The sequence below is a fragment of the Lycorma delicatula genome, chromosome 4 (assembly GCF_047948215.1).
Source record: "Lycorma delicatula isolate Av1 chromosome 4, ASM4794821v1, whole genome shotgun sequence".
Classification (NCBI taxonomy): Eukaryota; Metazoa; Arthropoda; class Insecta; order Hemiptera; family Fulgoridae; genus Lycorma; species Lycorma delicatula.
Window position 1 is genome coordinate 39,102,450 of NC_134458.1, and position 14,167 is coordinate 39,116,616.

The window sequence follows — 14,167 nt, forward strand, 5'->3', positions numbered from 1 at the left end:
ACCAACCAGTCGGACCGGCCCAGGAAAGCAGAGTCAAAAAAAAAAAAAAAAAGAAAAAAGTAAACTACTAACCGGATAACAAAAAAGGAACTGTCCCGGCATTTGCCTAGATAAAAAAAGGAGGACTTGATCAGAGCAGCATCACAAAATCCACGATTAATTATAAAATAAAAAGACAGATGGAAACGTAAAAAGTGAGATAAAATATTAAACTAAATATATAAAGTTACTGATTATGTAAAATAATTGTGTGTGTGTGTGTGCGCGCACGCGCGCGTATGAGATAAAATGCTCAGAAAGTTTGCATTATGGGCACCAGAGATATTGTCGTTACCGTTAATGGGAATTCCTTCAACGCGGCTAGAAATGTTCTACTTGAGAAGCAAAATCAGTGGGTTTTATCCGTTTATAAAGTTATACGGTAACTTCTACATAGTGAACCCTTTTTAATTACTAATGTAAAATTTTCAGTTTTTTTTAAATAATTATCTTCGAATATAGAAAAAGTTATGTCGTCTGCGAAGAGGATATTAATGAACGGCTCAAGATAGTGAGGCAGATATTCAATAAACAATAAGAAAGGAACGAGGACTCTTCTCTGAAGCGCTCCGCGTTCTACATACGTCGAAGCGAGCACCTACATTTTACATGTGTTTTCTTATTAAAAGATGAAGTTCTAACTACCTGTTTACGGTCGGTAAGATCCGATTGTAAGACTCTCTTCTATTATCGCAGCTATAAAGATTTCTGTTGGTTAAGAATTGTGGAACGAGCCGAATGCTTTTCTGAGATTGAAAACAGTGAAAAGGGTATCTTTTTGTTATCTAGCCGTTTAAAGCATTTTGTAAAAGCTGAGAAATTCCTGTCGGTAGACTATTATTCCCTAAAACCGGGCTGAAACTTTGTCGATACGTTGTTATCCTTTAAAAGAATTGTTAAAATTCTGTTTTTCATAATTTTTTTTAAGTACTTAAGAAATACAGACGATAAAAAAATTGCCAGTAATTTTGAAAATTAAGTGCAGAACCTACCTTTTTTAAGAAGGGAAATAACAGACAACAGAAGTCTTATCTTCCCGTACAAATATTTCAAAGAATTTCTTTTTGATTCCTAAATATAAATTTAATATCGGCAGATATCTGCATAAAATCCCTCCTGGCTCGTATCTTGCTTATTTCATTTTGCTATCTATTTACAATTTTAATAAAATTTTTCAGAAATTTAATAATACATTTAAATAGATTTCGATCGATTTAATATTACGAAAATCCATTTTTATTACTTTAACATGTTTTTTTTTTTTTTTTTTTTTTTTTTTTTTTTTTTTTAGAAATGGGCTAGAATAAAGATGAATAGGTCGGTAATTTGTGAAATTTCATTTGATATTAGAATGTTTAAACCGAAAAGAACTTCGTTATGATTTCATTTGTTATTTATGTCAATATGAATTAATGAGAAAAGTTTACTCTTATTTATTTATTTATTAAAATTGTAATAGATGGATTCGGTTAGAAATTAACTTAAATTCTATTGGTGTCTGTAAAATAAATCCTTAGTCCATATATCCAAAGAAAAGAAGAAACCCTTTTCTTCTTTCGTCATTAATACCGTAGATTTTATTTAAACAAGGTAATGAACTTGATAATACAAGAGAAATCTTTGAGAAGGTAAAAAAACTTCCATCGGCGGGAAAATCATTGGCTTTCGGTGGCCACAAGAAAGATTACGATATAAGTGTACAAAGTTATATTTATTTGCAAGTTATTTCTAAAATTCTTATATTACTCGAGTAAGGATGCTACTGAAGTAGATCATTACTTATTGAAAGTAATACCTTAAGCAGGACCTACCCTTTCGACGAACGATTCGTGACGAAGATAGATAGGTTATTTCCATTCCGAATTATTTGGAACACAATTTTGTAAGTGAAAATGAAACTGAAAATTTTTAATAACGGTCTGTTCTGCAAGGTAATATTTAGAGTAAAAGGTTAAGGGGATGTACACTGCATCCTTCTCTCACTACTTCTTGCACTGCTCTTGTCTTTCCTCTTTTTCCATTCGTATGCTCTCTTGTAAATATTTAAGATGCAGAGTAAAGATTTAAGATGCAGACATTGGTTTACTGGCATTACTCCCGCCACCACCCCATTCTGTCGCCGTAAAGCATAAGACCGAATGTCTGTGCCACGAAGGGGTACTGTGCTTCGAACAGTTTATGCGACCAATCTCCTAACTAGCTCCTGGAGCTAACCTAAGAGCGTGAACGGTATAAACATTGTACAATACACAACTCGCTTTTGCGTCCAGCCGTTCACTTGTCTTATATTAAACTAAATTGGGTAGGCGCACCCCGTCTATACTATAATATATGACTGTCGTAAATATAAAATTTACTTCATCAAAGACAGCAATTCGCTGCCACGTCTAGGTCGCTAAATGCCAGCAAGCTCTGAAGCCTCCTCCACAGGCAGAAGATGGGCAACTCTTCGAAATTTAGCTCCGGTGCATTGTGATCACCGTTCCGCTCCGATACAGGCCCGGCACGAAACCGCATCCTAAATACCTCGGCCACCCTACTATCTCTTCGGAATCTCCACATGGCCGCCCGAACATTTACCACTAAATCGATTGGGAGAGCCTTTCCCAATACAGTAGGAGGTTGTTTTATAACACCATTGCTTACTATCAAGGATCTGCGCTGGTAACTCCTTAAATTTAGAATAAGTGCTCTAATCCTATCCAACCTATGCGCCCAAATGGGCGCCTTGTTAGAGCTCATATTCTCGAAGACACCTCGGTACACCATACACAGTTGACGGTCCGACAGCCCATAGTTCTCCCGAGCAATCCTCCTAAGCTTGTGCATCACAGAGGCGGCGTCCGCCGCTACTTGTTTAATATGGTTGCTAAACAGCAAATTTTCATCAAACAAAACATCTAAGTACTTATGAACCCTAACTCGGCAGATTGCACAGCCTTTATATTTAATGCGGGGGTTTCAACTGTACGACAATTTGTTTGCGCCCTTCAAAAGCATATACTTCGTCATGAGGACAGAAATCTTTAAATTTTGATCGTCAATCCAGCTCTCTGCAGCTGAAAAGGCGGCATGCGCTCTTTATTTCAGTTTTGGTCGTGAATTGCCACGAAATAAAAGGAGACAGTCAAGGCATGGCATTTTCACACGCTATTGCCATTCATCTCATCCTCTGAAGCAATATCTAACGATGGTCACGGAGGTTAAAAAAGAAAAAAGATGCAGAGATTGGTTTGCTCGGCATTTCTCCCGCCACCACACCATTCGGTCGCCCTAAAGCATAAGACCGAATGTCTGTGCTACAAACGGCTACTGAGCCTCGAAACAGTTTAGCGACTAGTGTCCTAAATAGCTCTTAGAGCTAACCTAAAGGCGTGAGCGGAATAAGCGTGGTACCATACACTATTCGCTTGCGTGTCCCGCCGCCCAGTTATCATATATCACTAAAATGGGTAGGCGCATCCCGTCAATTACTAAAACATATATGACTATCAATAATTAATTTATCTCGTCGAAGACAGCAATTCGCTGCCACGATTAGGCCGCTGAATGCAAGCAAGTTCCTGTCCACCATTAAAGCGCTTGGAGCCTTAATCTGGCTGGTAGCCAGTCATATCTCTCGGTTAGCTTCCTACAGTTGCGCGGTAGGAATCTTTTCCCTTAGGTAAATTACTGATGTCGGTTGAAAAAAGCAACCGCATCAAGCAACTCCCACACGGTCCGACAATGCGGTTCTTGCCACATTGACTTGCCGCTTATATGCGCCCAAACGGATAACGCGTAAGAGGTCGTACTTTCGAAGACACCTCGGTACGTCATGCAGAAATGACGGCCCGACAGTCTGTAATCCTTTCGAGCAATCTTCCTAAGCTTGTGCATCACAGAGACGGCGTCCGCCGCTACTTGCCTAATGTGGTTGCTAAGCAGCAACTACTCATCAAACAAAACACCTAGGTACTTATGAACTCGAATTCAGCTTATTACATTTATACTTAATACGGGGATTGCAGACATAGATGTTTGTTTTGTTATTCTTTTTAACTTATATTTTGGTTAGTAATTTTGAAGCTTGAGATAATAAACTTATATTGGTTTGTCGCAGCCCTTATCTGTTCATATTTTCGTGTCTACGGTTGAAATATTGTTTCATTGAACGTGTATTTAATCAAAATCTTTAGATATATGTATTTAATACAGAACCTCATTAAAGAGAAATACAAATGATAGGACGACCGAGGAAAACGCAATGCAATGTAGTTTTATAAAACGCTGAAAATAAGGTTACACGATGTATATAAACGTTTTTAAGACAAATTATGATAGGACTTATAGAAGAAATCTTATTAAACGAAGAACTCGATAGGTAGAACGCATCTTAATGTATCATAAATTAATTCCTACAAAAGCAAGGTATAAATAAGTTGTAAGTCCTAAGAAAGGCTAAGAGTAACGACAGATAAAGCAGCAGATAGTTGTAATTAAAAGATCGGCATACAAAATTCACGAGTGAATAAGTGCTTTAAGCGATTTCGCCCGATACACGTTATGTATCTTTTTACGAGTAAGCCAGAAAGCGGTAACTAAAAACAATATAAAACTGATTTTATAGCGAACGGAAACTTTAAGGTTATATATGGTAAGAGAATATATAAGATAATTAAAGATATACGACTTAATAAACGTAAAAAATTAATGCGAAATAAAGATGAACGAATATTCAACGATTAAATAAACTGATATAAGAAACTGCATCGATATGCACTTTATAAGAGGTTATGTCATCCGTTACATCATTCTCTTAAGTTGCAATTTGTATCACGTTGCAGATTTATATTTTTTTAAAGAAAACTCATGTACAGATATGTAACAATTTTTGTATAGATTAATTTATATCTATCTAAATTGAAAATAAATTGACAATCAGAAATATGTTTAGGTGTGTGGTTTTTGATAACAAATTGAGATATATTTATGACTGAAACTGCTATTTGTGTCGTAAGATTATTTACAATATTATGAATCCGTATATAAATACTCGAAACTTAATTTTTTACGCGATATGCCGTACTATCCGATTAATATCATTTATATTTATTTAACGTGTGAAAATAAGTTACGAAAAAAAATGATAAAGGAAGCAGATATTTAGGCATCAAGTTTCATAACATCATCTGCTGAAAATACGCATTAACTTGTCTTCGTGGTTTCTACGAATATGTCTTCCTGAGAGAAAAATTCTACCAAAAAATTTCCATTCAGTGCAATTAAAAATAGGTAAGTATAACATAATTTATAAATATTAAGTTTGTTTGCTCAAAAAGCTACTGAAGTTTTATAATATATAAGAAATTTTACGAATAAGAATTTCTATATCAAGGTCACTTCATGTTGTATTACATTTTTAGCTGCAATTTCTCGCAACAACTTTATTTTTAGTAATAATAGTAATAAAAATTATAATAATATATTACTAATTAACAATGATCTATGGAATTTTTTTAGATGACGATTCAACCAAATACAGATATATATTCTTAAAAAATGTTCAAAAACAGGAAAATCTATCTGCCTTTGCCTTTGCTATTTTTTGATATTAGAAAAAATTTCATACAAAAAAATGTCTGAAATCATTATTGTATATTCTTCATTCGGTGTAAAGACTTTAAACATAAAAGACTTTTATGTTTTTTCTTCAGATAAGCCTATATAAGGCTAATCTTTGCGATATAGGCCTATAAAATAGAACATGGAATAGCCAACTTTAACGGTCTGATCTGCCCAATTTTTTTTTCTAAAAGACATTATTATAGTTTTGTTAGTCTATTGCTTTTTATGTTTTGAGTGTTTATAAGCTTAATGTATACAAAAATAGGATTTTGTTACTTTGTGATTAAAACCTGCAACTACAAGGCCACTAACGAGTACTTCAAACTATCTGGCATAAAGTAAAGGGAATTTTTTCTGTAAATATTTTATAAAAAAACTGAATTTTTCCAGTATATGAATAGGTCTGAAATTTTATGGCTAGTTTTTGTAACAGTGTAAGAAATACTTAGGTAAAATAGTTTTATTTCTGTAGTAATAGTGTTAAGTCTATAGGTAAATTTCTAAAGATGATCGAGCCAATTGGCTGTTATTAATAGGCTATAGTTATTTAGCTTTTTGCTTGCTGTAATGAATATTTTTTACTGATTTTATTGGGCTAAATTTGTAGTCTTTTATAATCGCATTTATAATGTTATTTTATTGATTTTGAAATAAGTAGAGTACCGAGTAATGAATAATTAAAAAAATTCAATAGTTTCTAGGCTAAACCGAATCGTAAAAACACAAAGAAAAGTATAAAATTAAGTAGCTTTAAAAGTGGAAGTCGATTTTCTACTCTTACCTAACCTAAGCAGAATATGTCGAATTACTTGTATTAACTTATTTACCATTTTTAGGGCTCTTTTTTGACAAAATTCGGTGTATTTTTTATTATAAAAGTATATTTGTAAATATATGACATTGACCTACATTTTCTTCTAGTTCTATTAACCTTGAACAAGTAGCCTACATATGACAAGACCTCATTTTATAGAAGTCTTAACAGGAAAACTGAAGTTAAAATTTGTCTTTATTAATTTTAATTTAAATTATATTAATGAAAGCAAATAAAATTATTTATACATTTTCTTTTTTTGATTTTAAAAACAAAATTTTTAATAAAAATTCTCTTTAAAGCATTTGAAGACTTGTGCTTTATAAATCAGCTAAATCTTAAAATTCATCCTACTTTTACATTATATTAACGAATTGTTATGATTAATTTTATTCTAGATATAATAAAACAATACAATTTTAAAAAAATAATTATTTTTTTTGGGATAAAAACTTAGTTCTTATGAAAAAATATTACAAATTTACCTAACCTAACAGAGGATTATTCTTCAGTCTACAAATTAGACTTAATCATTGTCTTCTAATTCGATTTAACTTACAAATGAAATCAAAAAATCAATAATTTTTTTATTTTTCTATTATAATAATCTATTATTAAGAGTGTTTTCATGCATTAAATGTATTTAATTTTGGTTTTAACTCGTTGAAGTCTCGATAAAGATACGGTAATACTTCGATTTACAAATTGGCTAGGCTTACATTAATAATTGCTGATCCGATTTAAAGATTGATTTCGTAAATTAAAGACGTATGATCTTTTTTACCGAAATATGTTTAAATCGTAAGAATGTAACGATAGATAATATACTATCGTAATTACTTATTATTTTTTTATTGTTTATTCTTAAGCTAAATCAGAATACTTTTGTTTATTCATACTGGATTAAAAGTAAACTGTTGCTTAAACGTACGCTTATTGGATCAAATGGATGTAATAAATAGTATTTTAATTTAATTAAATTTATCTAACATAACATATTCTTTAGTAGGTTTTAAAATTAAAACTTAATCCTTTGTCTTTTTGTTCGATTCTGACTTACAAATGGATTCCTGAAATCGATAATAATCGTATTCTTTAATAAAAAAATTCTTTTATGGATTACACATTTAGTTTTTTATGTTCATTCCTAACTTGATTAAGAAGACGGTTGCCTGTGCATAGAGGATTTACCCATTATAACTTACGCCTATTTGATGAAATGGATATATTAAATGATATTTTAATTACAATAACTTTAATAACTGAACTACATATATGTTTTTAAGCGAAAGTAAAATATTGTATTTTGAATTATTGCATTTAAATCACATTAAAAATTTCGATCTTAATGTTAAAAACGTAAATGTTAAAAAATAATACATTTACTACTTTATGTTAGTCTATTAAACAGACGATGCGAGTAATAATATTTCTACGAATAAATCAGTCTGTAAATTTCTTAGAACTATCCATTAATGTTAGATAAAGTCCTTGTAAAAAAAAAAAAATAATCATAATAATTTTTATCGACAGAATAGCAAATAGAAGAATTTCCCGCCAAATAAAATGGCGTCCAGACAAGATGGCCGGTACTCCCAGACACCGTCGAGCGTCAAATTCCATTCCATTCTGCAGACTGCAGTCGCCTTGTATCGATGTTTCATCTAATTACGGTTATTTTCATTAAACTAATAAAAATGTTATGTTTAAAATCAAAATTTATTTTTAAATGTTGTTTACTTTAGATTAAATATATTGTTACAAAAGTGCTTAATTTTTAAAATGATATGTAACAATCCTATCATAACAGAAATCAAGGTCATTAATTTTAATTCAAAGGAATTTAATTTAGGTAAGTAAATACGTTCAAAAATATTATTTTTAGGTAAATGTAACATTTTCACAAAAGGAAAATGTAGTTTTTTAATAATTTGTCAATTTTTTTTTAATAATCGTTTGCAAGATAGCTGTCTTCGTCGTTGATACTTTCAAGGTAACACTACGAACAAAGCGAATGGCGTTTTAGCAAAAATGAGTCATAGTTTTACGCAGGCTGCTATTTCATGTGTCTGTATAATAATATATTTATTAATATTAATACGACAAAATAACTTAAATTTAATTCCTACTTATTTCATCGTTGAATATTACCAAATATGATTTTATGTTCTTTATTTATTTTTTAAGTAGCATATATTATACAATTATTCAGTTCTTTTTGGCTGTCATAAAACAAAAAATATTAAAAAAATTACGCAATTATAATGTAGAATGTTTCTTCTGTTGAATTTTTCTAAAATTAGTAACGGAAGGAATTTACATTTTTAAGAGCCACTGTCGTGTTTTCTGCTAACCCATTCCATTAAATACTTGTAAGGCATAATCAATTTAAAAAAAAAAAATTAAGACTTTCAAAATAATTCAGAGTAAAGTTTAATTTGTTTCTTTCTTTAACCGCTTAAAGAATTAAAACGTTCCGCAGTTCAAACGATTTTGGGATTAATGTAATAGTAATTTCCGTGCCGATAATGTTTTCCCAGAAAATTAGAAAAGAAACTTTTTGTAAAGACTTTTAAAAAATGAAATGTTATGTGCAGACATATTAAAAAATAATAGTGTAATATTAAAAATTATTTAGAATATATAAACTAAGCTTTTTATTAATTAAATTTTATTTTTTTAATTAACCGAATAAGTTTTACATACAATAATGCGACGATGGATTTATGTCGGGGGTAATTTAGAGTAAATTTAACAAATCTATTTGGAGATGTAAATTTATTTATTATTTATACTTTAAACTTTGTTTATATATCTCGTAATAATTCAATTTTTAGTTCTTTTGATCTATGATCTATGCAAACGATTAAGTTATATTTAATTACAAATTCATAAAATAGAGACTCGATCGGTTCATAAATTAACCCGAATATTTTTGATTTAGACCTTTTTATATGCGTTCTAAACATCGGAAAACTTATTAAAGGAATGCTTGTAAAATTTACACCGTAAATAAATTTAGAATACAAGGAGAAAAAAAATTCTATATTTTTGTAAAATGTTTTTAATAGTTTATTACTTTTTCATAGAATTTAAGTCTGTTTAAGAACGTTTATTATTATTTTTTAAAGGAAAGCGCGTACTCGTAGCCGGTTGACATAATTTTTATTTATCGCTTGCATTTTACGTAAGTTTTTTTTTTAAAAACGCTTTGGTGGATCAAAATAACTCTTCGTCGCCTGTTAACTCAGGTTTTAAACTCCGATTATTACGAAAAATTTCAGATTAACATCGTTCTAAAAAAATAATGGACCTACATAGTGTTTGTAACCGTTTAAAAATGTTTAATCCGCTTACAAATTTTAGCCCTTATTCTTAACCTTACAGCATCGTCTCGATCGGTTAACGTTTCTTATAATATAGAACTCCTTAATTTTTATCGGAAAAACAGTAACCGAAAGATCGGAAACAATAACCGATAACAGGTTTGTTAAATTGTTGTCAGCGGCTCTTTATTTGAGACTATCCTGGATGTAAGACTAAATTATTGCATTTTGAAGCCATCTATAGAATATACTATTTATTACGTTCCGATAAGAGTGAAAAAATGTTCGTTTGAAAGTGAACTTTTAAAAAAAAAAGTCATATAGAAATTAACAATTATTTAGACTACAGGGTAGAAATTGCCGTCTACTATTTTTTTTCTGTTAATTTCCGAACGTATTTTTTTAGTGAAGTTTTTACAATTTATTTTCCGATTAAAAATATTTTATACGCTAATCTATAGGTGAAAATAAATAAAATTCTGTCGTGCGATCGGTTCAAATTATTAAGCTAAGGCGTAGAAAAAGTAAATAAACGTAGAATGCCCTATTTATGTTCATAACCTGAAAGTGAATCGATTATAAACCGATTTATTCGTTTAAAAAAATTATTTAACGAACGTTTACAGAGTGCGAATCCGTGTATACATTTATCCGTAATGTAATTACATTTATCTACTATAAAAACGTACTTTGTAAAAGAAAATATTAAGCGGTCGTTTTCTATTTATAGTTACTAGATGATCTATAATGACTCCGTAGCGTCGATTGGAGTTAATAAACCGTAATGCTATATTCCGAAGCAAAGTATACATAATGAAGTACGGATAAATAACCTAAAATATAAATCGCTAAGTACGAATCGTGTTGATCGATATTTAGAAAATTAAATACGTTAACTTATCCTCGTGTTTACATTAATGAATGTGCGATCTCTGCTAAAAAAAATATTCGCTTATTCTTAAAAGAATAATAATATCCAACCGTACCCGACCCGGAGAACGGAACTGTTTTCGTATAACTAAACTGAATACTTAGGTTTACAAGAAAGGCAGGGCCTTATTACGCTTAAGTTGCCGTTTTTAATAAATTACCGAGCCGTTTGAAAAATCTTCCCCCTGATTTATTTAAAAACAGTTATAAAATTTTCTGAGACAGACACGATATTACTCTGTCGATTAATTTTTGAATATTAATAATTCAACTTTTTTTTATTAAATCTGATTTTTCCATCCATCAATCTGTACGTAAATATGCGGTTGATATAATTTTCAATAGCGCCTTCTGAATTGTGAATTATTTTATAATTATTTGTTATATTTAATGTATTTATATTATTTATTGTGTTTATTTGTAATCTATGTTTTTATATCTATAATTTATCTTGTAATAACGTGATCTATGTAATGATATTCGATTACCGATCAGAAAAATGATTTATTTATGGAAAAAATAAACTTATTCTTACGGTAAAGATCGTTTAAAATTAAGCTGAGTTTTATTACGAACGTTACGCTGAATTAAGAAGGGTTTTGTAGTACCCGGTTTATAACAGAGTTCAGTATTTATACCGTATTTTTGACTTGTAAAAAATCAAGGCTTTAGTGAAAGACCGAGTTATACGATGTGCGGTGCTAATGTACAGAATAAGGAAAAACCTCACTTCGAACTGCATAATTTAGTTATCTCTAAAGACCCCGAGATTCTTGAGAATCGAAATACAAAAACTTCCAAATGGATTAAACGATTGTAAAAATGTGAACGCATTTCAATGCGGTAAAAACACGGTTATGTACTTTATTTAACTGATGGTTTCCAGCTGTACTCGACGATAGAAATCAATCGGTAAATGTAAATACATAAACCGCATACATTTTATCGGTAAAATATTATATTTGCAATACCGTATTAAGATTTTTCCCCTTTTAAGGCATCCGGGTTTTTATTTTTATAGAGAAGGGTAAACTACACTTTAAGACAAAATAATAATATAAATTCTATTAATTCTGCAGATGTTCTCTTATTCCTGCAGACAAAACGTGACGTTTTATCTTTTTCGTTCCTGTAAAACACAAAATAAAATAAAATAAGTCTATGTGATTAGTAATTATTATCAAACAGATAATGATTTGTAATTCGGTAATGATTTAATACAATACATTTGGAATATCAGTTCAATAATTTCACTACAACGTAAAATAAAAACCGTTCTTCTTTTACGCATCACACAGCTGTTTTAAACGGATTAGTGCGGAAACAAACGATCTGAAACTATAATTAATCGGATTTAATTTCAGATTAAGTATTTCTAGAACGTAAAAATGGGATCGCACTTATTCGTTATTATTTCTTAAATAGCTGCGCTTTAATCGGGTACTTGAATCGATGTTTTCATAGTAGACTTAAATAGAAGGTGTAACTCATTATACGCGCGCTTTATGAAAAAAAAATGTTTCCTTTATAAGACTAGAACTCGATAGTAGTCTGGAAAAAAATTAATATTTTCAAATCGCCCGGCAATATTAACAATATCGATGTTTATGAGAACATATTTTTCATTATTTTCGTACGTATAATGAACATATTACGTACGTTGTCATATATGTGATGTTATATATGATGAAAAAGTATGAAATACAGAACCGAACGACCGATATTCAGTTCAACATTCCAGTAAAATAGTATTCGAAATAGCGTTCCAATAATCAGAAATGTCATAGGTTCTTTTACGTAGTAATGTTCATCTCCGAAAAAATACATAAAAATTGAATCCCGTATGCGCTCAGCGTAATTAAAAATAAATTTTTCTAAATTCTTGAAGTTTACAAAAGAGTTACAGCTATTATATAATTATGTTTTTGGTTTCTTCCTAATCGCATAGTTGCCCCAGCGAATTTACTAGGTTGTGACGTCAAGTGCTGACATCTCATTATATTATTATTTTCCAAAACATTATTTTTGCGCGGAATTATTATTTTTATTTCATTTTTTGAACACACAATGTTGTGTTCTCAATTCGTTCCACTTGAGGTGATTACATGTATAAAAATGCTCAATGACTCTATCTTAACGATAATAATTCCTTAAACAATGACTAATGCTCTGATTGGTATTATGTACAGGCCTATAAAAATTTATACATGCAGTTAGAAATGATGTCTTTCGTCACGATTATATTTAGATCTGTCATTCGTACATAGTACGCAATATGTGTATAAAGGAATAAACTTTAGTCCAGTTTATATCGTGTTCAGTGAAGGTATTCGGATAGCGTTTTTGTGCGGTCATATTATTTTATAATTACTCATTGTTTTTCGCAAATTTTTTGTACTATTTTTGTTCGTGTGTCATTAGTGCGGTTTGTTATGGCAAAATTTAAATCCGTAGTTAAGAAAAATAAACTTTTTTTAGTCAAACACGTGAAAATAACAGTAATATATGTATGATTTTATGAAAAAAGAATCTCTAAAAGTAGGTAAATCAACTGACGAAAAACATATAATTGGCACTGAAAAATGAAAATAAACAACTGCTTGTGGGATATTAAGAACACAGGTTCAAAAACTAAGAAGAGAAAAAAAGACATGATTCTTCAATCAACATCCCAATTGTGTTCTTTCAGCTCGCCGAAAAATTATAAACGACGTTAGAAACCTGTCAGTGGACTGGACAGTTTTTATTAGGTGTAGTTAAAAGAACAGTTAATGAATTTCATTCAAAGAAGAATGGATTACCTACTTAAAAAAAATAAAGCAAGAACTTCAGTTATCTATTAATTTTAAAGGCAGTGAATCAACTTTAGCTGTTATTTTGAAAGAGTACAGACAAACTAATGCTACAATTGTTTATTTGGATGAAACGTACGTTTTAAGTTCGCATTGTTCGACAAAGTCGTGGTCTGATGGTATTGTTGAGGGACTTCATGTGGCGATTAATAAGTGACCGTTTTATAGTAATTCATGCTGGAGGAGAAATCGGTTTTATTCCGAACACATTACAAACTTGGAAAGTCAGTTCGAAAGGTGGCGACTACCATGACAACATGAATACAGACAATTTCATGAAATGGACTCGTGAAAAATTGATTCCAAATCTTCCACAATGTCAGTAGTAGTTTTTGATAACGTCCTTTATCACTATGGAGGTATTGATAAAGCGCCAAATTCTAACTCCAGAGGAAAATATATGACCGATAGACTGGAGAAAACCCATTTTCCGTACAGTTCAAAAATGCCGAAACCACAGTTATGTGAATTAGTGAAGTTACATAAAAAAAATATCACTTGGTTGAACTTTTGGAAAAAATATCGGCATCGAGTTCTTAGATTCCCACCGTACCATCTTGATTTGAATTCGATCAAGATGGTATGGTCAACCGTAAAAT

At 30.6% G+C, this 14,167-nt stretch overlaps 1 long non-coding RNA gene across 1 annotated transcript in view; it reads left to right on the forward strand.

Moving 5' to 3' along the window:
- The first annotated feature begins 5,201 nt into the window (after positions 1-5,201).
- LOC142322833 (uncharacterized) overlaps positions 5,202-14,167 on the forward strand; it is a 301,594-nt gene continuing 292,628 nt past the window's right edge. The window contains exon 1 of the long non-coding RNA XR_012755944.1: positions 5,202-5,313. This is a non-coding gene — a long non-coding RNA (uncharacterized LOC142322833). The remainder of the gene's footprint in view (positions 5,314-14,167) is intronic.